Below are 3,161 nucleotides of genomic sequence, written 5' to 3'. Positions count from 1 at the left end.
AGGATGTGGCACAGAACCAGCAGGGCACTCACTTCCAGTTGGAGTCAATCTGAATAGCCACTGAAAACAACAAATACAGAAAAGGCCACTGGCCGTAACATTTACATTTTACATTTTTTGGAGGGAAAAGCTTATGTTAATGTTCGTATGGACAGGAGTACAGGCTAGAACGGCTCTAACTTAAGATTTCTTTTCCATATCATTCATGTGATGACAGATGTCTCATGATTTTAATTTTTTGGCGACTGGGCTGTATTATTGATTACCGTGATTTTGCTTATAAACTCCGATTCAGCCATTAGTTTACCTTCGTGGTAGCGTTAGGTCTGCCGTGGTCCATTCAGCATTCGCCTAGCAGCTAGCTCACTTCTGATAAGTGGTCACCCCCAGACCACAACGTGAAACATGATCATGTTAAGACTAAGAATATCATTTTAAGATTAAGCCATTCACATATTATCAAAAGCATTATGCTTATATGTTTGGGTCTATAGGTAAGTGCAGAGCTATTAAGATTTTTCTCCACGTCTCTGGGTTAATGCACAGAGTAAGAGTAAGGTTAGTTGCAGAGAGAGTGATAGAGAACAGTGACAGGCAACACTCCCATTGGACTCCATTGTTACTTTTTGCTTTTTTGAGAAAGAACAGTCCATTCAGCATTTACACCCACTTTTTCTGATGAGGCAGGAGTTGGCCACACAACAATGATAATTTTAATACTAAGCCATGCACAAAGAATCAAATATATTAAAGAATAACAACTCATTAAGCTTGGATGAATGAATAAAATATTGTTTAATAAAAAATACTGAGTGAGACAACAGGATGTGTGTGTGTGTAAATGTGTGTATCTAACTGGAAAAACAAGAACAAAGTGAAGGAACAGGGAGGAATATTATAAATACATTTTTAAAAAAATCCTCCACATACATCAGGCTTCAGAGTGCATCAGGGCTGAAGGGAAGGACAACATTAATAATAAAGGTACCTGGCATAAGATAAAAATGAACAATGTGGAACAAAAAAACTGGGAACAAGCATGAATAATATCAACAAACATACGTACAGTATGTGTGAACAAGAACAACAAATGTGTAAACAGGCGTTAAGAACAGGTATCGTAACCATTTTTTTTTTTGGGGGGGGGGCTCTACTGAAACCTGTGATGGCCACAACAACGATACTGCTGGTCCAGCAAGATCTGTTGAGACAGGGGCACAAATATGTTCATTAAAGCCAGTTCATTCAGGACTGCCTAGAAAAATACTTTCTCTTGCATACATCAGACTCACACCTGTGGAGTTCCAGTATGCACTATGGCCAGTCACTGTAGGGCAGTTCCTCTCGACAACGCATACTAATATCCTCTTCATCTGAGTCCTGGACACTAAAAAGCAGATGAATCGAAATAGGGCGACAATATATTCAACAATGGACACAGCAGGTAACACTATATATAGGGCAAACCATTCACAGCATATTATAATGTCGCAAATATACTATACTTTACCACACTTATAATAGCTCTGAGCAAATTCAAAAGTGGTTGAGGAGAGAGAGGGAGGGAGGATCCTTGTTTGGTTATGAACTCTGACCTCTTACCTATTCTCAAAAGTCAGAGGGCATAGGTGGTTGAGGAAAAGTTGTCACCCGCTCTCTGATGTTCAATGGTGTCGTGGTTCATTGGTTACAACTAACATTTTGTAGATCAGTGGTCATACCATGGTTGGATGTGCAGCATTTGGATGCACCAATCGGTCCGAGACAAAGATCGATTGAAAAGATGGATGACAATGGTCAGCCGCAAAAACCTGCAAATGACCGGGACCAGCATCAACCGAAAACTATGTCATGTAAGTACTGTTCAGAGGTGACATCCCTTGCAAGCATTTTAAAGGGCATCATATTTCTAAGTGTAGAGAATTATGACTTTGCTGTTATCTGAAGTGCAATGGAAACTGATCTTACAAGCCTACCTTCAGGTACACTTTGAAGATGACCAATTCACTGCCACAAAAACCGGAGGCAAGTTGAAGTTGAGGCCAGATGCTGTGCCAACGATATTCCTTCATCGGCCTAAGCCGAAGAGGAGGAAACCCCGTTCTGGAAGGGTGCCACCAGCACCAACCCAAAGCATAACAGACCACACATACGGCAAATTAAACTTCAGTATTATACATGCAGCAACAATATTCCCCATTTAATGTAATTCAAGAATAGACTACACTCCTAATGAGACATTACATTCATATTAGTACATCCAGCTTCAGGGATTCTCTGAGGATTTGCATACAGAATGTAGATAATCTAAAAATTTCGACCAAATTAACCATTGCCAGTAGATGACTTTATACATTTTTTTGGTTTCTGATTGTGGCAGATGATTTAATTCACATTACAGTAATTTTTCGCTTTAATTTATTTTCTATAGGAGTGTAGTGTACCCTTTTATTGAAGATAACAGTAGGTGCAAATGCAAAGGCAAAATACATATAACAGCAACATTACCTTGTTATTGTTACAGAGGTTGAGGGAGAAATTGAGGTGGATTTTGAGGGCAAGAAAAGGGACATGACAGGAGACAGAGAGAGCGACCAAGAGGCTACTTTACCAGGGGCAGGTGATCCAGGGATGTGTGTGCCGAGGGCCAGTCAGTCAGGAGCCAGCAACGATGAACCAACTTTGCCAGGGCCAGGTGCTCCAGGGACCAGACTGCCAGTGTCTAATAGTGCAATTGTGGAGGACCTAATAAGGAAACTTAAAATGGAGAAGTTAATGAGAAGGAGAGCAGAGAGGGCTCTAGCACAGCAAAAAAGAATGAATTTGGCGCTAAGAAAGATGAACAATTTAGTTAATCAGAAGTTCACCCAAATGTTTAACAGAGACCAAATGACAGCCCTTGGACAGGAAAAGAAGAGAGGAGTACGGTGGGGAAAGGAGACAATTAAAAAAGCTATAAAAATAAGATTTACCGCTGGCACCACCGGTTATAAAACCCTCCAGCAAATGCAAATTCCACTGCCTAACATCCGCACGCTGCAAAGGAGGATGCAACATGTAAAGCTGGAGCCGGGAGTTTTGGGGGAAGTGTTTGAGATGCTGAGGCTGAAGGCAGGTGGCATGAGTGAAATGGAGAGAGAGTGTGTGCTTTCCTTAGATGA

The 3,161-nt window shown here is 40.9% G+C and overlaps 1 long non-coding RNA gene across 1 annotated transcript; it reads right to left on the bottom strand.

The window, feature by feature from the left end:
• Positions 1 to 851: 851 nt before the first annotated feature.
• Positions 852 to 2,756, bottom strand: LOC118559405. Its single transcript, XR_004928839.1, has 3 exons — positions 1,977 to 2,756; positions 1,295 to 1,811; positions 852 to 1,201 (listed from the first exon to the last, which is right to left on the bottom strand). It is a non-coding gene; the product is annotated as an uncharacterized LOC118559405 (long non-coding RNA).
• Positions 2,757 to 3,161: the final 405 nt, after the last annotated feature.

This window comes from Fundulus heteroclitus, unplaced genomic scaffold, assembly GCF_011125445.2.
Source record: "Fundulus heteroclitus isolate FHET01 unplaced genomic scaffold, MU-UCD_Fhet_4.1 scaffold_28, whole genome shotgun sequence".
Taxonomy (NCBI): domain Eukaryota; kingdom Metazoa; phylum Chordata; class Actinopteri; order Cyprinodontiformes; family Fundulidae; genus Fundulus; species Fundulus heteroclitus.
The sequence above is the reverse complement of the archived record's forward strand: the minus strand, read 5'-3'. Positions and strand labels throughout refer to the sequence as shown.